At 37.4% G+C, this 22,008-nt stretch overlaps 1 protein-coding gene across 3 annotated transcripts in view; it reads left to right on the forward strand.

Moving 5' to 3' along the window:
• LOC127452374 (signal transducer and activator of transcription 5B-like) overlaps positions 1 to 22,008 on the forward strand; it is a 145,086-nt gene that overhangs the window by 61,973 nt on the left and 61,105 nt on the right. For all 3 annotated transcript variants that reach the window (XM_051717808.1, XM_051717809.1, XM_051717807.1), the window contains one exon: positions 9,969 to 10,033. The gene's annotated coding sequence lies outside the window, so the exon portion shown is untranslated. The remainder of the gene's footprint in view (positions 1 to 9,968; positions 10,034 to 22,008) is intronic.

Genomic DNA, 22,008 nt, shown 5'->3' on the forward strand with positions numbered 1-22,008 from the left:
GATTGCATTTTTACATCTTCAGTCAGTTTCTTCTGTCACTTTCTTGTGCTCTTGCCACTTCTTTTGTGCACATATTTTCCATACACGACATAAGAGGCAGTGCAAAATGTGTCTCAGCTCAATTGAGAGTGAGCTGAAGCCTATCTCTAAAGAAGGTGAACATGTAGCCTTCCCCTGAATGAGGTGATTACTGTAAATGTAGTTTTCCATGTTCAGTGTAAGTTATAGATAATAAAACTAACAAAATGAACTTAAAGAAAATTAACCAAATAAAATGGTTTATATTTTGTGTCTTGTATTTCTCTTTAAATCATCCATGCAAACTCAGTAGATTTGAAATAGGTGTTATGGCTGGGGGGCTTGGTTGACACTTAAAAGCACTCTAAAGTAATATGAGTTCTTATTTATCTATTACATTACATTACATTCTATTTTATAAAAATGAAATAATAACTTTTTCAACAAAAAATGTCATAATCACAATCCTGATGATTTTGCCATGAGAGTGTGTTGGTCAAAGTCCTGTATAATTAGGAGTAATTTCCACAAGACACAAATCAGACACGTTTCTTAGACACTAAGCACAGCCCTTAAATAGGATAACAGACGTTCAAAAAATAAATAAGCTTAATAACTATAACATTTGTTTGCACAAAACTGTCAAAGTCATCAAAATCTGAGCGGAAAAGTCAGATAGTAAAATATTGTTTTGGTGCTTTGTTTGGTGTAGCGGTGTTTTTCATCCTTAGATGCATGTTTTATCAATACCTCTTTTTGTTTGTGTCTTCATTACATAACGAGTAAAATTCATAAATTTGAATATAATTGAAGTAAAAGCAGTAGAACAAATAAAAACACCTAGAATGCCTAAAACAGCGTGTGGGTAGTAACATTACGCATAGCTTCTCATAAATGCGTACAAGAAATAACAAAAAATAAGAGAGCACTAATAACATTAAAAACAACACATATGGTGTAATAGTACATTTACAAAGGCGTGAAATAATGTAATGTTATTTAATGATGCGCAAATTTAGCCTGTCTCTATTTCATAAATGACTGAAACATTCCAAGAAAATACAGAATACTGTCTCTTCATCATGCCAGTTATTGCAGTTGCCATTACTGTTTGACACTGTGGAGGTGAGGGCATGGTTGAGCACCCATCTGGGGAGAGAGAAAGCGGTAAGGACATCCATCTGAGATGAATTGTTACTAATTATTGTTTCTTTGTGCACAATGAGATTCGGGGGAGATAAAAGATGGCCAAGTCCACAGAGAGAGAGCAGAGAGAGATGCACAAAGCTGACTGTGTGTAGTGTTGAGCTGAAAGCCAACAGTGTCCGGGGCCAGCGAGCTCGTCCATTACAGGCACTCTGGTCTTGATCTTAATAGAGCCCAAGAGAGCCGTCCACATGTTTGTCAGCATCCATTGTGTATGTTCTCTTTAAAGATGAACTGGGAAACAGCGCACCGGAATCAATGTTGACATACAAAACCATGATTAACTTTGCTTAGCTAGAAAAATAGTTAATCATTAGTAATATAAAATAATGGGCTAATAATTTCCTAAGTTTGGCTTGATGCAAAACCATGATTAACTTTGCTTAGCTAGGAAAATAGTTAATTATTAATAATATAAAATAATGGGCTAATAATTTCCTAAATTTGGCTTGATTTAACTTCTGTGCAGATTACAGCGAATAAACAACTGATCAAATTGCACTTGAAAAATATGAATGTCAGTCTGTTACCCTATGTTCCTTCTGTGCTTTAATGTAATCACTGCACAGAAGACTCTAAGCTTTTTATACTGTCTGTCTGGTCCAGAGGTCATTGAGTTTAAACAATTAACTTTCGGACTGCCGTGTACTTGGTACCTTTCCTTTTTTACCACAGCAAACCTTTTTTGTGCATTTGTGTGTCTAGATGTGTGTGTGGTGAATAGTGCACCAAAGATGTTCCTAACCAGTTCAGTTTACCCTAAGCTATTTAATGAATGTTATATAGGAAGCTTGACTAAAGTTAAAACGGACTTGTATGCATGAATGCCTTCATGCGCACACGTACAGGACACACACATACACACATAGACAGTATGAACAGATACATGTTCACACACATACGCACAAAGTTAAAACAAGGCTTTCGAAGCTCTTTAACATGAATCAATATTAATATCTATAACAGTCGCAAAAACACCCCTTCCTTGCACATCCCAAACTTCCCGCGAACAGTACGTGTGCCGATGCAATCCCATTGGATGAATTTGAATAAAGCCATTTAAAATGCCTGTTGCATCTCCTCAGTTGTTCTTGTTTAGAAAAGTTTGTATAAGAATTTATGCTCTCACTGAAGATAAACTGAAGTTTAATGATTTTATTTAAAGAAAAAAAAATACAGACCATTAAACAGCTCTTATTTATTTTATATTGATGAAAATGACATTTTTCAAAACCTGTTTGTGAATTAATTTCATGAATTTGTTTTATATTAAAAGCCAATAGCACTGCGTTAATGGTGCCGGGCAAATAGTGCAAATTTATGTGAATATGTCACATTTTTTAATAATCCTCATTTGTATTGGAAGCGAGTTTGCGCTAAAAAGGTGCAGCACTATTCCAGTGCATTTTGCGTCAGCTTGCGGGTTGTTTGTGAATAATACTCAGAGTTTTGCGCTTAAATGCCACATGCTAATGTGGTGCAGTTGTTTGGTGAATTTGCCCCTGAGTGCTGAGTGCCGAGTGCTTTGTCACTGCCAATGGAAAAGGATTCTCACAGATCCTCTCCACTCACAGCAAAATAATTCCAACAAGCCTTCATTTTGTCACTCTGTGTCCCTGCATTTGCATACAAATGCAAAGAGCTGATTCCACACTGCATACTAACGAACACAAGATGCTGGTAATTAGAGAGCATTCATTAAAACATGATAACATGTAATTGTTCATGCACATCATTACAAATAAACAAACCAAACATAGAAACAAACACTGCCTTTGCATTTTCTTGTGTGTGGTATTTTCTTTGTGAGAAAATACTTCATCAGTATGGCAACCGGTGGTTAGCGGTAGGCGTGGCAATTATGATGAGTGAGTTGGTTGCTATTGTTACCTGCATAGGAAGTTTTTGAGTCACACCAGAATCAGTAAGATATTCGTTCCTGTGTATTTAAAATTAAAATGCTGAATCTTTCCCTTCAAGAAATAGATTGTTGTTTTAGAGTATTTTAGAAAAAGGAGGTATTTATAGATGTAATACGGGTCTCTCTGCTGGTGGGTTTATCTAACTTGATCTGATATGTAATAGCAGATGGTATGCAAACACACAGTCACACACAACTCACACACACAGGCATTTACACAGCATTGAGTCACTGCCTGTGTCAGCTCAGAGAGGCTGACCTTTTAATCAGGATTTAGACTAATGATACTGAACACACACATGCTCTCTCTCTCTCTCTCCAACACAAATACAAACAGGTACGCACAGAATCCTAACATCCTGCGCAGAAATTAATGTTTTGATGAGTTATTATTTTATAACATTTATAGATATATACCTGTGTGTGTATGTATATATATACATACACACCTATCAGCCACAACATTAAAACCACCTGCCTAATATTGTGTAGGTCCCCCTCGTGCCACCAAAACAGCACCAACCCGCATCTCAGAATAGCATTTTGAGATGCTATTCTTCTCACCACAGTTGTACAGTACGGTTATCTGAGTTACCAGAGACTTTGTCAGTTCGAACCTGGCTGGCCATCTGGCCACATGTTGTGTGTGAAAATCCCAGGAGATCAGCATTTACAGAAATACTCAAACCAGCCCATCTGGCACCAACAATCATGCCACGGTCCAAATCACTGAGATCAAATTTTTTCCCCATTCTGATGGTTGATGTTAACATTAACTGAAGCTCCTGACCCATATCTGCATGATTTTATGCACTGTACTACTGCCCCATGATTGGCTGATAATCGCATGTATGATTGTTGGTGCCAGACGAGCTGGTTTGAGTATTTCTGTAACTGCTGATCTACTGGGATTTTCACACACAGCAGTCTCTAGAGTTTACTCAGAATGGTGCCAAAATCTAAAAACATCCAGTTAGGGGCAGTTCAGCGGACAGAAACTCCTTGTTGATGAGAGAGGTCAACAGAGAATGGCCAGACTGGTTCGAACTGACGAAGTCTACGGTAACTCAGATAACCACTCTGTACAGTTGTGATGAGAAGTGTAGCATCTTGGAATGCTATTCTGAGATGCAGGTTGGCGCTGTTTTGGCAGCACGAGGGGGACCTACCCAATATTAGGCAGGTGGTATCTCTTCATTTAATCCCAGACTGACTCGATGTTCAGTAGCGGGTCTGTGGGGGCCATGCTACCGATTGTAGGGCTCCCTGTTCTTCTGTTCTAATCTATTCTATTTACAAAAGTAATGTTTGGGAGTCTAAAATTAATATTTCCTATTGACACACTAAAGCTGAAGATATCATAACTATCCATAACTGCTATTCTGAGATGCGGGTTGGCGCTGTTTTGGTGGCACGAGAGGGACCTACACAATATTAGGCAGGTGGTTTTAATGTTCGTTTGGAATTGCTTCATCATGTTAGTGTTTATACTATAGCTGGAAGCTGGATAGTGTTAGGAATGCTCTTTTGGATATCTGCTCGAAAGTATTTACACAGTGTGACTGTCGCGACAGCCTCAGGGTTGTCTTTGTGCGGCCACAAATAAACACACAAGTGTACACATACACATAGATAGTGTGTGTGTGTGTGTTTGTGGCCGTTTGAACATTGCCCCTTTAAAAAATTGCTCTTGGCTCCACTTGCAGCCTTTAGAGTGTTGAATGAGTGTGTATGTTAATGTGTGTGCCAGATCACTGTACATAAATGTGTCACCATATGACATAGCAGACAAATGCAAGTTTGCCATCTAAAGCTGTAATAGACCGAAATTTTACTGATATGAATTGTTTTCTACTTAGTTGTTTTTTTTTTCTTTAGTATAATTTAGCTGGACTATCATTAAACTGTACAGAACAACCTACTGAACCTATTTAAGAAATACAATAATAGATATTTTTTAATAATGATTTTATTTAAAATAAAATATAATTAAATAAAGTTTAATAAAAGTGTAATAAAGTATTCACAATGATAATTGTTTTTATTGTTGTAGTATAATGATTATTTAATTAGCAATTAAACAATCATTAAAATAATTTCTGCATATCGGTTATCGGACACACATTTAAAAAATATTGATGTTTGTATAGAATAAAATACACAGTATCAGTCTCTAGTTTATATTCATTTTTCATACTACTTTTCTACTCATCTGCCAATTTTTACATTTATATTATGCTTATAATGTTTATACTACCTAAAGTTTATAATGTTCATACTTATGCGTACAATACATTCACCACATTTAATATCTCAATTATTTAATGAGTCTGAGGCATGCAGTATATCTATTATCTTACTGTGTAAAAACATCTTATTGAGGCCAATTTATTGTTTGTAATTGTCTGTTGTAGCTGTGTTTTTCAATACAATTCAGATATTGTACACTGTTTCATATGTCTGCTTGGATGACCCACTCTTAGTAAAAAAGATTCTTTGGGGTTCTATATAGAACACTAGGGTTCTTTACTCAGCTCCAAAGAACTCTTTATGCCAGAAAGGTTCTATTTACAAAGATTTACAGAAAAACAAAGTACTTTTTTTGCACAAAAGGGTTCTTTGGGTTGGCAGTTGCTTAATGTGATTATGTGTGTTTATGTATAAATTACATTATTGAAAGTTTTCTTTATAAATAGTTTTGAACGCTACACTACATTCCTTTTGCATTTGCATTTCATACTGCAGAAAAACTTTTACAGTGTACATCTACATCTTTGGGTTTGATTAGAAAAGAATAAATGACAAAAGATCAGATCCAATGTCCTTTCTCTTTCAGACGACAGGTTTATCTATTAATATACAGTCAATGGTATAGTCTATTCTTGACTCATAATTCAACAAATGATGCAAAAAATTGTGTTTATCATAAACAGCAAACAACTTGAGCATGTAGCGCTGTTTTTTCTCCCTATCTACATAGCGCAAAGACGCATTTAAGCAGCGCGCTCACAGACGTGTAACTCGCACGAGTGATCAAAACGCGAGAGCATCCTATTTCAAATTTTAATGCTCACAGGAAGTCGGTTGAGCTGAAAGCTTGAGGGCGACGTTACCCTGGTAAGTAAGAGAAATAAATTAATTTGATGATAATCTTTTTATTTATTTTTTATTTTGACCAAACTCCTTTTCATTTATGATTTACACGTTTATTTCAGCAAACACAAATAAATGTCGACAAAAACTGTCCAGGCCTGTGATATTCTCCACCAGGAGGTAAGTAATTTCAAACTTGAATCACTAAAATCTCTGTTGTGGATTGACTAGTAATCCTGATGCCAGGTTATGTTCTAATTTAATTTTCTTTGAAAAAAACAAAACAAGTTTCCAGGAGCACATCACAGCACTGAATTAAGTTAACTGCACTGATTAATCAATCTCTATTCAAGAGTGTGAATATGTCAAATGTCCAAAGTCAAAGAGAGGAAGTGATGGAAATGTTTAATTTCTCAACTTGTGAGTATTTGGAGTTTGTAGTTCTATTGTCATGTACAAAAATATGATAATTATGTATTTATTGAAGATGTCATATTAATTTAACATATTAATATTATATGAATCATATTAATATCAATCTAATATATTAATATCAATATATTAATATATTCATTAATATCATATTCATTTTAGCAAAGACCTTCACCTAACTCAGAGCACTTCTGAAGTTCTGGACATCACATCATCAGAGCCATGACAAGTGAAAGTCAAAAGGGACATCTGACTTCAAAACAATGGCATAAACAATATCATAAAAGGTACATATGTTTATATTATTTCTCATTATTTTGCATTGCATTAAGGTTTTTATGATACTAAATAATGGTTAATTTCTGTTTGCAGTGGCTCTGGAGTGCAGCATTACTAGTTTGACCATCTTCATACAGATAAAACACAACACTCCTATTCATGTAAGTTTTAAGATGTAATTTAGAGAGATACCAATTTCTTTGTTTTGAATTACTCTGCATATTGATAGCAGGTTTATTTCATGTTTCACTTACTTACAAGGATCAGCACATCCATCCTCAACCTGATCTTTCAAATGGTGTCCAGACCCCTCAGAGAGTGCAGAGAGTCGGCATCAAACTGATGACATGGAGATGGCCGAAGTGAAGTTTTGTATAATTTGTTGTATCAAAAAGACCTCACTCAGTTTGTCAGACCAGTGGCAACAAAATGATTCTGTATCTGCCCCAGTGCTAAAATTGTTTAACAACTTTTCATAGGTCATTTTTTTTAAATTTATTTTTACTTAGTTTTTTACTGGTTTACTTGTGTAACTATTACATTATGAATTGTGTTAATTATTGCTTGTGTTGTTGTAAATGCAAAATATTAAAAATGCTTTACTTACTAATACTTCCATTTCTTTTATATGGTTATTTCACTTTCTTAGTGATAGAGTATATTAATTATTCAATTTGCATATCCATTAAATGTTTTTCTGTTAATAAAAAAGAAAATAAATAAAAACTAACCAAAAACCAAATGTTACCGTTGCATTTTGGGAATCCCTAAAAGGTTCTATATAGAACCTTTCCACCTGGGTCAAAGAAATCTTTAGGGTTCTTTTGATAGAATCCTTAAAAAGGGTTCTATATAGAACCTTTTAGGGGTTCCAAATATGAAGCAAGTGATAAAACCCTTAAGGGTTCTATATGGAACTTTTTCTTCTAAGAGTGTACAGTATGATACATTTTGGACTGCAGTTTCTTGAGGGGACCTCATTTCTTTTTGTCCATTGTTCTATAAAAATTACAGTAAACCTGACTTTGACTTTTTTCCTCTTCACAAGCACTTACACAGAAATGTTTTTGTTTATCATTCTCTGTCTGCGCAATCGCATCAGATCACACACAAACTTCCCCTCCTCGCTTCATTAACATCTGTCGTGCATAGTTTACTACATGAATTTCTTCTTATCTTACCATGACCTCTGTCAAAAGAGTGTATGGTCTCTGTGAGATTACATAATCTTCCCCATGGGGTCTTATCCAGGCCGGCTTTCAAAAGTCACTTGTGTTGAATATATGTAAAAATCTCATCTGTTGGGTTACTTGGCGAAGCTGCGAGCATGTGTTTAAATGTCCATACTGTTAAAGGAATAGTGCACACAATAATTGTAATTCTTTCTTTATCTAGTCAGCCTCATATCGCTTGAAACATTTTTTTTTAACACTTTTTGTCTCGTTTTGTCGCATTGTGATGCTTGCTTGTAATGTGGACGTGGTTCACAACCATGCTGGCTGCAGCTGGTCTTTAATAATTTTTTTGGGAGGTGTCAGGTTCTGATTTAGAAGAGCCATCTAAGTCTTAGTCCTAGTTCATAGCAGAATCTCAGGCAGTTCATGTCAGTATTTAAAGGATTGTTCTAAAACACAAGTGTGCATCCTCTCAGTTTGCTAATTGCTCAGTTTGCTAATTGCTGTGGGTTGTGAATGTGCCCAGCACCCGTAGATCAAAGTTAAACACATTTCATGCTTCAGCTGTCAGTGGAGATATATTCCTCTTTTGCTCTCTCTCTCGCTTAGTATTTCTTTCCTTCTGTAGAGAGAAAGACAGACTGAGAGGTCTTGCTGGCCTTAACAAACTATTGTATTCTTACCTCATGTGTACTGTGTGTGTACCTCTATGAAAAGACTATTGAAAGACTAGTATATGAAATACATTTTTATAAAATTCTAAAATGCTGCATTTAGAATACAAGCTTTGAATTTACTATTTTCTGTCAGACAGGAATTACTTTAAATTTGCATTCATTGTTGTTACTAGGGGTGTGCAGCAAAGTCATAATCTGTATCTGTATCTGTTGCAATTGCAAAATGATCTAATAAAGTGCCTGACATGGTCTTCTGCTGTTGTAGCCCATCCGCCTCAAGGTTTGACGTGTTGTGCATTCTGAGATGCTATTCTGCTCACTACAATTGTACAGCGTGGTTATCTGAGTTACCGTAACCTTTCTGTCAGCTCGAACCAGTCTGGCCATTCTCAACTGACATATCTCATCAACAAGGTGTTTCCATCCACAGAACTGCCGCTCACTGGATGTTTTTGGTTTTTGGCACCATTCTGAGTAAACTCTAGAGACTGTTGTGCGTGAAAATCCCAGGAGATCAGCAGTTACAGAAATACTCAAACCAGCCCATCTGGCACCAACAATCATGCCACGGTCAAAATCACTGAGATCACATTTTTCCCCATTCTGATAGTTGATGTGAACATTTACTGAAGCTCCTGACCCGTATCTGCATGATTTTATGCATTGCACTGCTACCACATGATTGGCTGTTTATGTAATCCCATGAATAAGTCAGTGTACATGTGTTCCTAATAAAGTCCTCAGTGAGTGTGTATCATATAATATCCTAGTCAGTGTTATTCTTGAAAAGCTCAGATATCTAAGACGCGAACAATACACAGAGCCTGCAACACGGCCATCCGGTTTGAACTTGAAATCACACCGTGAGAATTTTAATTCATATAGTTTATACTTATACATACTGGCTTCACGGACACGCCATTGCGTTGTCATTTTAAATATGTTTATTTAAAATATTGTTTATCCATGTGCTTTTAATAATCAGAATAAAAAATAAAAAAACGAATACTTTTTCTATTATTCGTTAGAATTTGTTATTCGTTTTGAAGTGAATTAAAGAAGGTATTCAGCTTCAGGCACATTCCTAGTTGTTACTGTGTTTTTCTTTGCTTAACATTTTAAAATATAAAAGACAAACATGCTCACAAAATTCTCTCTCACACACAGGTTTTCTGGGTTTCCTCTCCAGAAGTTCCTGTTCTTAGATGGTAACAGAGAGCTTAAGATAAGAGGTAAAGTTTATTTGCTGGTATTTATTCTCTTTTGAGTACAATTGTGATTGATTCCTGATGTTGTGTGATTACTATTAGCTTACTATTGTTGTTGCTGTAATTATCTGTATCATATATTACTGTATGTGATGCTAGGGGGTTAGATGAGGGGCAAAATTTTGATCATCACATAGATGTATGGGTTATGAGTTATTGTTACTAGGCTACTTACAAAGCTGTGTACACATTTTAAAGACCCCATGAAATCAGAATTGGAGTTTTGTGGCTTTTGGTGTTTGCTGATTAGCTTTGAAGCCATCGATATGCTAGGGTACTCATAGTTGACAAAATTAACCTTTAGCCGACATACACATTTAAAATTTACAGCCTTTTTCTTTCTGAGAAATTGGACCAAAAATATGAATGACTCGTTGCATTACACAGATTTTTGTATAGTCATTGTACATGAAAAATGTATTTGAGTTTAATTGTTTTATCATGTTAGAAGAAAGAGACCACGGACTGATATCAGAGACATGAAACTAGCATAGCTATATAGATATTAAAAAGTACAGTGTTATTATGAAAGATAAATGACATAAATGAAGAAATAAATATAAATTAGTGTATATTTAATCTTTTTCTAACAACTTTAGTATTTAAAAGATTGTTTCCCTTTCATAAACAAAATGGATGAAAGATAATTTTCTTTTAAAGAGAAATACGTTTTTGACATCGTATATCGCACATAAACTTTGAAGTGAGCAGTGTGAGCAGACTATATATTTATTTAATTAAATTGCAGTCCTTTGCGTTTTAATAATCGCACAAGGTCATATTGCGATTTCTATTTATTTTGATTAATTGTGGTTAATAGTTGATTAATAGTTGAAATTATTGTATTAGCTTAATTGTAGAGATCGCACAGTGATCTGAGAAGTAGGAAAGATTACTCTGAATACCCGGATGACCAGCTTGATTTGTCTTAATCCTGGGATGTGTGGTCTGAAATATCAGACCACAAGATGGCACCACTGACCAATCAAAATTTTGAATATTCTGATGTTTTGCTGGACATTTTAGTCAGAGGCACAGCAGTGTTGTTTAAACGCGCTATGAGATGCAGGCGAGGGAGACGAGCAGGCGCGCTGGTCAGGCTCCGTCGGCACGGCTTTCGAACAGTGCTGCCGAGCATTCATCTAGCGAATCTCCGCTCTCTTCCTAACAAAACAGACGAATTACATCTCCTCACCCATACAAACAAGGACTTTTCAAACTCTGCTGCCTTGTGCTTCACAGAAACCTGGCTGAGTGAAGCCATTCCGGACAGTGCGTTACATCTGCCGGGCTTTCAGCTGTTCAGAGTGGATCACATCGCTGAGTTAAAGGGGAAAACGAGAGGTGGTGGAACATGCTTTTACATCAATGAAAGTTGGTGTACAGATGAAACAACATTAAAGAGGATGTGCTGTCCTAATTTGGAAGCGCTCTTTATTAACTGTAAGCCGTTCTACTCGCCGTGGGTGTTTCCTCATTTATTCTGGTGAGTGTGTATATCGCGCCAAACGCGTGTGTGAACACAGCGCTGCAACAGCTGACTGATCAAATCACAGACACAGAACAACAATACCTGGACTCAGTTATTATTATTCTTTGGGATCTTAACAAAGGATTCATATCACTCTGTCCCTAGAGCAGCTTTGGGACTCTCTGTTCACTGTCTGGTTCATCTTCTTCCAAACTACAGGCAGAAATTAAAATCAACCAAGCCAGTAGTAAGGACTGTAAAGAGACGGACCAATGAAGCAGAGCGGGAACTACAAGCCTGCTTCGATTGCACGGATTGGAGTGTTTTTGAGGCTGCAGCCACAGACCTGGACGAGCTCACAGATACTGTTACATCAGATATCAGTTTCTGTGAGGTTATGTGCATTCCCACTAGGACTTATTTAAAGTTCAACAATGACAACCCGTGGTTTACAGCAGAGCTCAGGCAGCTTCGTCAGGCCAAAGAGGATGCTTACAGGGGTGGGGATAAAGTCTTGTACAGTCAGGCCAGGAACACACTGAACAAGGAAATCAGAGTGGCTAAAAGAAGATACTCTGAGAAGCTGAAAAACAAGTTTTCAGCTAACGACCCTGCATCAGTGTGGAGTGGCATGAAACAACTCACAAATTACAGGACTGCTACCCCCAACCCTGTGGTGGACCAACAACTGGCTGATGACCTGAATGTGTTCTACTGCAGATTTGAAAGTACCAATCTCACACCCCACACCCACTCTGACCTTCACTTCACACAAACACCAACACCTCCTGCAACCCCCCTCCTCCCCCCTCCTGCTACTCAACCTGCACTTAAGATCTGTGAAGATGATGTGAGCCGGTCTTTCGGAAACAAAATATGAGGAAAGCTTCAGGCCCAGATGGCGTCTAACCAGCGTGTCTATGATCCTGTGCTAACCAACTGGCCCCCATATTCACACAGATCTTCAATAGATCACTGGAGCAGTGTGAAGTCCCATGCTGCTTCAAATGCTCAATCATTATTCCTGTCCCAAAGAAACCAAAAATCACAGGACTTAATGACTACAGACATGTCATCCTGACGTCTGTGGTCATGAAATCATTTGAGAGACTGGTGTTGGCCCACCAGAAGAACATCACTGGACCCTTTTTAGATCCCCTTCAGTTTGCTTATCGAGCAAACAAGTCTGTGGATGATGCAGTCAACATGGGATTGCATCATACCCTGCAACATCTGGACAGACCAGGGACATATGCAAGGATCCTTTTTGTGGACTTCAGTTCGGCTTTCAACACCATCATCCCAGCTATACTCCAGAATAAATTACACCAACTCTCTGTTCCCATGTCTTTCTGTCAGTGGATTACCAGCTTTCTGACGGACAGGCAGCAGCTTGTGAGACAGGGGAAACTCACTTCCAGCACCTGTACAATCAGCACTGGTGCCCCCCAGGGATGTGTGCTCTCCCCATTACTCTTCTCCCTCTACACCAATGACTGCATCGCCAAGGACCCCTCTGTCAAGCTCCTGAAGTTTGCAGACGACACCACTGTCATCAGCCTCATCCGAGATGATGATGAGTCTGCATACAGAAGGGAGATTGAACAGCTGGCTGTCTGGTGCGGTCAAAACAACCTTGAGCTGAACACGCTCAAAACGGTGGAGATGATTGTGGACTTTAGGAGGAACACCCCAACACTGACCCCCCTCACCATTCTAAACAGCACTGTGGCAGCAGTGGAGTCATTCAGGTTCCTGGGCACTACCATCTCACAGGACCTGAAGTGGAAGACACACATTGACTCCATTGTGAAAAAGGCCCAGCAGAGGTTGTACATCCTTTGCCAGCTGAGTAAGTTCAACCTGCCACAGGCGCTGCTGATACAGTTCTACTCAGCATTCATTGAGTCTGTCCTCTGCACTTCAGTAACTGTCTGGTTTGGTTCAGCCGTGAAATCAGACATCAGAAGACTACAAAGGACAGTTCGGACTGCTGAGAGGATTATTGGTTGCCCCCTGCCCCCCCCCCCCCCCCCCCCCCCCCCCAAGAACTGTACACTTCCAAAGTGAGGAAAAAGGCTGGAAAAATCACTCTGGACCCCACTCACCCTGCCCATTACCTGTTTGAACTGTTGCCTTCTGGCCGACGCTTCAGAGCCCTGAGCATCAGAACCGTCAGGCACAGGAACAGTTTTTTCCCTCAGGCTATCCATTTCATGAACAGTTAAATTGCCCCATTGAGCAATAACTATGTGCAATACACAGTTTAGTCTTTTTTATATTTATCCAACACATCCAACCTCTTCTGCCATTTCATTCCTCTGAAAAAAAAATAAAAAAACATTTGCACTGTACATAACAGATTTGTATTTTGCACTGTACATAACAGATAACAGATTTGTATTAGTTTTGCACTACGTATGTATGTATGTGTGAGTCTGTGTGTGTATGTACGTATGTGTATAATTATTTTTTATTATTATATATGTCTTGCTGCTGTTTTTGTATTGTTTTTGTATTGTTGTACACTGGAAGCTCCTGTCACCAAGACAAATTCCTTGTATGTGTAAGCATATTTGGCAATAAAGCTGATTCTGATTCTGACAATGTGCACCCAAATGCCCACTCGGTCAGCATTGCCCTTATTTAAAGGCTTACAGCTATGGGAATGAAACTTGCCTTTTTTATTTGTTTGTTCTGAAAAGAGGAATTATGTACCTCCTCCCTGAAGGTGGAGGTTTAAAGTATTTGAGAAGACTGTACATGTGATACTTCATTATTTTCTTAGCCTCTTCCACAGCTCTGATGTCACAAAGGTCCTGAAGCTAAGGAAGGCCACAGAGCTTGCTTGTTTGAAGACACTTCCAGTATTACAGTTGTACACCAATTTACAGAAATTGAATTAACCTGTATGCTTCATAGTACACATAGATTGCAGTGTGCTGGGTCACAAGTCTGTTCTGACAGCAGGAATAAAAACAATTCTAAATTCAAATAATAAAATTCAGCAAACAATGTAATCTTGCAAAGTTAGGATAGCAAAATAAATGGGATTATCTACTTTTAAAAGGAAGTAGAAAATGCTCCCCATATCTTTTGTTGTTGACTTCAAAGGTCGTGCATCCAATCAAACTCACAAATTCATCTGTCATATGGTAGCCCATGTTGACTAATAAGAAAATATGACCCAGACTACATTAAAGACAGGTTATAGGTCTGGTATTGTGTAAGTTTACCACTTAATGTACAATGTAAAATCTGAGTTCTGAAGCTAAACCAGTTCAGAATCACAGTTTTAGCTTTTAACATCAAAGCATAGCATATTATCCAGGACTTTATAACTACATATTTAAACTGTGGTTCCACGAAGAAAGCTGATCACTGCCCCTGCATTTCTGTTGAAGTCAATCAGTAGCATTTTGATTCCTGAAATCTCCTTAAAGTTGTTGCAGCCCTATTTGTGGATCATTCAGACAGTGAACTTGAATTCTCTGAGCAGTCTGACAGGTCTAGTGTGTCTTCTGCTTATTTAACCATGATAAAGCTCTTCTCTGAACATATGGGCAATAGCACTGGGAAGATCCTTGAGGAGCCCCAGAACAAACAAGCAAGCATGAGGCAGTAGTGCTGTTGATTTTAACATACTGCTCTCAGCAGGAAAGAAAGTCCAGAATTCACAATGTGATGGAATCACAGCTTGATCTGCAGTTTAGCTTTATAGAGACTAAGGTAGTTAAATGCAGATGAAAAGCTTATTCAGATGTTTTATGCATGACAGACAGTGTGCTGCATAGAAAATGTTATTTGCCCCTAATAATCACAAAGCTTTAACAAATCAAGAGAGGCCAGTTGACCTCAGGGTTGCATTCACAACCATAAACCTGCTTGGCAAGGGCCTGTTAGACAAACAATGTTGGACCAATTGTAATTATTTAAAATATTCCATATACTAAAAATATGCTACCTACAGTTATACTAAAATACACTTAAAATATTGACTTGAAAGGACTTGAATATTGAATTTTATTGATCAGAATTTACTTGAAATATATATATGAAATGTATTGTTTAAAAAAAAAAAAAAATCTACAGGAAAAATCACTTTGAAATATTGACTTAATATATTAAAACTTGACCTAACTTGACTGGAATTGACTTGACTAGAAATCAACTTGAAATATGTATAAAATTTAACAAAAACACCACAGAAAAAATACTTCAGAATTGACTTGAAATATAAGGAATTGACCTAACTTGACCAAAATTGACTAGGCTAGAACTGACTTGAAATATACAGTATATGAAATATATAAAATTTTGGAATTCTACAGGAAAAGTAGCTGAAGTCTTCAAGGGATTATTCACCCAAAAATGAAAATTCTCTAATCATTTACTTAACCTCAAGCCATACCAGATGTCTATGACTTTCTTTCTTCTGCAGAAAGCAAACGAAGAGTTTTAGAATAATATCTCAGCTCTCTGGGTCTATACAATGCAAGTGAATGGTGATCAGCCATTTGAAGCTCCAAAAATCACATAAAGGCAACATAAAAGTAATCCATACAACTCCCTTGGTTTAATATATGTCTTTTGAAGTGATACAATCACTTTGGGTGAGAAACAGATCAATATTTCAATCCTTTTTTTTACTATAAATCTACACTTTCACTTTCAGAATGTGAAAGATTTACAGTAAAAAAGGACGTAAATATTTATCTGTTTCTCACCCACACCTATCTTATAGCTTCTGCAGACAGAGATTAAACCACTGGAGTCTTATGGATTACTTTTATGCTGCCTTTGTGATTTTTAGAGCTTCAAAGGTCTGATCACCATTCACTTGCATTGTATGGACCCAGAGAGCTGAGATATTATTCTAAAATGATTCGTTATGGACTCAGTCCTGAGTCCGACTTGATTGGTTAAAGATTTGAACCCGATACTAATATTAACTTTACCAGAATTTACTTAAAATATATTTGAAATACACTATATTGCCAAAAGTATTCACTCATCTGCCTTTAGACGCATATGAACTTAAGTGACATCCCATTCTTAATCCATAGAGTTTAATATGACGTCAGCCCACCCTTTGCAGCTATAACAGCTTCAACTCTTCTGGGAAGGCTTTCCACAAGGTTTAGGAGTGTGTTTATGGGAATTTTTGACCATTCTTCCAGAAGCGCATTTGTGAGGTCAGACACTGATGTTGGACGAGAAGGCCTGGCTCGCAGTCTTTGCTCTAATTCATCCCAAAGGTGCTCTATCGGGTTGAGGTCAGGACTCTGTGCAGGCCAGTCAAGTTCTTCCACACCAAACTCGCTCATCCATGTCTTTATGGACCTTGCTTTGTGCACTGGTGCGCAGTCATGTTGGAACAGGAAGGGGCCATCCCCAAACTGTTCCCACAAAGTTGGGAGCATGGAATTGTCCAAAATCTCTTGGTATGCTGAAGCATTCAGAGTTCCTTTCACTGGAACTAAGGGGCCAAGCCCAGCTCCTGAAAAACAACCCCACACCATAATCCCCCTCCACCAAACTTCACAGCTGGCACAATGCAGTCAGACAAGTACCGTTCTCCTGGAAACCGCCAAACCCAGACTCGTCCATCAGATTGCCAGATGGAGAAGCGTGATTCGTCACTCCAGAGAACGCGTCTCCACTGCTCTAGAGTCCAGTGGCGGCGTGCTTTACACCACTGCATCCGATGCTTTGCATTGCACTTGGTGATGTATGGCTTGGATGCAGCTGCTCGGCCATGGAAACCCATTCCATGAAGCTCTCTACGCACTGTTCTTGAGCTAATCTGAAGGCCACATGAACTTTGGAGGTCTGTAGCGATTGACTCTGCAGAAAGTTGGCGACCTCTGCGCACTATGCGCCTCAGCATCCGCTGACCCCACTCTGTCATTTTACGTGGCCTACCACTTCGTGGCTGAGTTGCTGTCATTCCCAATCGCTTCCACTTTGTTATAATACCACTGACAGTTGACTGTGGAATATTTAGTAGCGAGGAAATTTCACGACTGGACTTGTTGCACAGGTGGCATCCTATCACAGTACCATGCTGGAATTCACTGAGCTCCTGAGAGCGGCCCATTCTTTCACAAATGTTTGTAGAAGCAGTCTGCATGCCAAGGTGCTTCATTTTATACACCTGTGGCCATGGAAGTGATTGGAAAACATGAATTCAATTATTTGGATGGGTGAGCGTATACTTTTGGCAATATAGTGTATATATATATTTTTTTAATTCAGGAAAAATGCCTAAAATATTAACTTGACTTGATCAGAATTTACTTGAAATATAATGACTTGACTTGATGTTGCTCAACCAGAATTGACTCTAAATATATTGAATTGAACTGATTTGAATTGAGAGAGCGATGAAGAGTAAAATGGAAAGAGGAGGCCAAATATTCAGAGTGAGGTGTACAAGGAAGTATTAATGGCAACGGAGGCCCATCAGGGTCAAGAATGCTTCACAAGATCAGATGACATCTCTGACCTGATTTCTGCAAGCAGTGGCAGCTGTCCAAATCACATCAGCCATCAGTCTCCTTCATCCATCACATCAACCAAAATCAAGTGTTTGTCCTTGTGGTTAGTTGTCTGGCAATGAGTGTCTTTTTTATGTCTGCCTTTTTTTATATATATACATATATAAGTGTAGTGTTTGTGTGTATATGTGGTAAGCTAACTGGAAATCTGTGGTTTTTGTGTCTCTGTGTAGGTGTGCAACTTTCAATATATGTATGTCTATGCTGTGACACTCCTTGGAAACACACACACATGCTCACACATATACGCACACACTAACATTGTATTGGGACAGGAAGAGGCGGGCTGTGAACTCCCTTCTTAGTTACTTCTGTTTTGAGATAGCTCACCTTAACAGCTCAAATCAATGTTGATAAAAGTCTGTCTCAAATGGATCTGATTAGTTAATGCGTTTTTCTTACACGAATGTTCCTAGCAGATGCTTTCTTACTAAAGCAACTAACAACCTAAAATATAGACAAGAGGTTCTCATACGAATGTGTTGCGAAACAAAAATGGGTCGCTAGGCTTTTCTGATAGGGTTGCAGGGAAAATACAAATAATAAAATGCAACTAATCATATAAATTGTGCATAGTTTGAATAGCAAATTAAGTTTATACTGTAAACTTATAAAAGGGTGGAGAAAACACTTCCCATATCTTTTATATATTCAATCAAACTCTACAGTATGTTGGCTGGTGCAAATTTATCTGTCACTTGGTAATTGTCACGTGGTTATCAGGAGAGATGAGAAGGGAAGCGATGGCTCTATCAGCAGACTTTTAATGAAGATGTTGAAAACACTGACAAATATCAAACAGATGAAACAACACTAAATAACCAACTAATACAACTAAGAACTGACCAGGATGGAAGAAAACTAGAGGGTATTTATACAAACGGGAGTTGATGAGGGAATGGATAACAGGTGAAGAAGATGAGGAACAGATGGCAGTTATGAGGGTAGTGCATTATGGGGAATGTAGTTCGGGGAGAACTGAAGACAGAGGACAAAAAGCACATCAAAATAAGAGTCCTTGGAACAGAACGGTGAATAACTGTGACAAAATGGTGAATAACTGTGGCAGTAATAGGGTTAATACTAATGCAATGTATGGCTTTGTGTTTTTTCTTTATGTTAGGACTAGCTTGCCATTTAATTGCCATTGTAAAATCTGTGTCCTGAAGAAAAAAAAACATTTATATAGAGCACAATTCTGTTAAATAACAGGACAGGTAGCTGAGAATACACAGCACCTGATAAACTTGCTTTAACAAGAAAATTCTAGGACTGCAGATCCATTCATTCACTTTCATTCACCCTACTCTTACAGGCCTATATAAATGTAGTCTTTACATTAGTGGATGCTTACTGATAGTGTGATGCACAGTAATCGAGAATAGTGTGTTTTTAGAGTAGGAGGAGAAAAAATGAAAAAATATCTACAGTAGCTACTGAACGTTTTTATTCACTGGAAACCCACAACAAAGCCTGCAGAAATTCTTGTGCCCTTCAACTCTTCTTGCATGAAAGCTGTTCATCTCCGAAGTGACCCAAGACACTCAAAAGGAACATGGAAAACAGAATTTGCAGTGCTCTTCTGAAATAAAAGCTCAATGTACTAAGTACTGTACACATACTCTTATCGCATTGGTTCAAAAATTCATTGCAGGTCTGTTTTGATAGGGTTACGGAAAGCAGGGGAAAAAATAACTTTCAGTGCAACTAACAAATTGGAACTAAACATATAGTCAGGCATTAGGCTAGCAAAATAAATGGGCTTCTAAAAGTGAGGAGAAAAAGCTTCCCCATATCTTTTTTTTAATATATGCATCGATGATGTAATTTACATAGAGAAGTAACTGTATCAAAAAATCAAGAGAAAAGACAATGGTAATGTAACAAAATTGTGTCTGGTTTTATGCAAAAAACCTAGATGAACATTTTAAGTGGACTTTTCAGGAGAAACAATAAAATGCCACAGAAGTGAAGAATATGGCCTCTTCTTCAATACATTATGCTTCTGTCTAAATCATTGAAGCTCTTAATATCCAGTGTTCCGCAATTGCAAATGGTTTCTTTCAGTCTGTGCAATCATCGTAAAAATATGTCAGCGGACTGATCAGATGACCCAACCGGCACTGGTATTTGAATATGTAGTTTTGAGTAGATATTTGACAAATAAAGTGTCTTTATGTGTGTGTGTAGAGTTGTGTAGATTTGTACTGTGCCAGTAGACAGATTGAAAAGCAAGTCATGCGGGGATGTTGAGGATATAGACAGACTTATCCAATGAGATTAACACAAACACAGAGACAGCAATATGTCAACACACACACACTCAAACTACTTCCTCCTCTGTGCAGCACTGTTTTGTGTTTTGTCTTTCTCTTTGAAGTTTTCTAATTTTACCTGCATTTTCTTTTCATTTGTTGTCTGTGGTACTTTAAATGAGTATAAATAAGTAAAAATGGGCATCTTTGTGTGTGTCTCTTTCTGATATGTAAAAACGAGATTGAGAAAAAATGAAGTACATTCATTTCCTTCCTCTTCATGTTGTCTACTGATGTCTCTAAAGTCTCTCTTTCTTGCATGCACACATAGACACAGTGCCAACAAAGTGGTTGTTTACACAACAAATCCATTAAATGTGTACGGATTGCTTTCGCCGAAATCCACAAGGAGTGAAAAGAGTGGACATAACATAGCCCACGGAGCGTCAAACTATGAAACATCCCTCCATCATGTGTATTATGCAAGAGGTTTTCCCTTTAAGTGGGAAATCTCAAGACTTCTGACTGACATATGAGAGACTCGTCACAGATTCTGCAGATTAGTTATTTGGTTGGATCTTATTAAAACCGGGTCACATTTCACTCCAAAAATCAAAAGAAAAAAAAAAAAATTTCTATTTTGCATAAAGAACATAAAGCCCCTTTGAAGGACCATAAAGAATTTATTTTAATAAATCTTATTAAAAGTAAAAATAAAGGTAAAAAAAAAAAAAAAAGTATTATTTATTCATTTGCTTAATTGCATTATTATCATGACACTCAGCACATTTTACCCTTAAATTCTCAGTACTGTAATGGGTCTGGGCATTTTACTTTTGTGTTTTTATTTATTTATTTTTATTTTTTATTTTTTTTGGTTGATCTAGATAAAATATAAAAGATTGACTTTTTATTTCCTGACGTCTGTAGCTGCGCATTGTTTGATTGACAGGCGGCTAATGTTTGTGCGCTAATGCGGGTTACGCGCCTAAATGGTCAAATACACTTTATAATGCACGACTTGGTGAGGCATTAATGTAAACGCAGTTGGTTTGGTCTAAAGTGAACGTAAACAGTGGGACAAAAAGCGTATTTGCATCAAAATGTTGGACTTGAAGTGTACATGTAACCGAATTGAGCACTGTCTACTAGGCTATGTCGTAAAAAGTCTATTAATCAAACAACAATAACAAGGAAACAAGAAAACCACTCACTACTTTTGGCTGAATACCTTGAGTAGCTTTAAAAGTATTAATGTAATGGAATAAAACAGTAACATTTTTAATAACAATATTTTTTTAATAATATTGTTAGTTTTTTAAAATAATACCGACCCCTGATGTAGAGAGTGTGTTAATTTGTGTAATAAATTACCAGGAAAGTAGAGATAATAAAATAATGTATAATTATGCTTAGCTTTTATCATGTTTTTTCTAATGCCTGATAGAAAAGTATCAACCTTTGTAGAGCAATAATTCAGGCAGAACATTCCATTAATCACAAACTTCAGAAAATTGTGCATCATGCATTAGAATGAGAACACAACTATTTCTGGGCTTAAAAGATACAAGAACTAAATCAATATGGAACATTGTATCTCAAAAGGAGGACAATGTGGCCCCCCATGTGCTACTTAAAGAAATAGTTCACTCA

Source organism: Myxocyprinus asiaticus, chromosome 14, assembly GCF_019703515.2.
Source record: "Myxocyprinus asiaticus isolate MX2 ecotype Aquarium Trade chromosome 14, UBuf_Myxa_2, whole genome shotgun sequence".
Classification (NCBI taxonomy): domain Eukaryota; kingdom Metazoa; phylum Chordata; class Actinopteri; order Cypriniformes; family Catostomidae; genus Myxocyprinus; species Myxocyprinus asiaticus.